The following is a 314-nucleotide window of genomic DNA, read 5'->3' as shown; positions in this document are numbered from 1 at the left end:
TTAATGGGACTCCATCAAGGGGCGGAAGGTCAATGAGAGTCGGCGAGTGAAGCAATTTGAGACTGTCAAGTGAACCCCTTACCTGTTCGATGCGCTTCGATCCGCTGCTGCCGCGATTGATCACATGTGTTCGATTCCGAGGGGTGAAAGAACGCTTTCTCATAATTACGGAAGGGGATTACAACGGGGACTGTAATTCCCTTACTTTCATTACGAACAGTGAAGTAATGGATTCGTAAAAAGAATGTCACTGAATTCGTAGGGTTTTGTTTAATATTTATGAATTGCATCATTACTCTCTTCACATATTTACT

This window comes from Penaeus monodon, chromosome 23, assembly GCF_015228065.2.
Source record: "Penaeus monodon isolate SGIC_2016 chromosome 23, NSTDA_Pmon_1, whole genome shotgun sequence".
In the NCBI taxonomy this organism is placed as follows: Eukaryota; Metazoa; Arthropoda; class Malacostraca; order Decapoda; family Penaeidae; genus Penaeus; species Penaeus monodon.
This window is presented reverse-complemented; position numbering follows the sequence as displayed.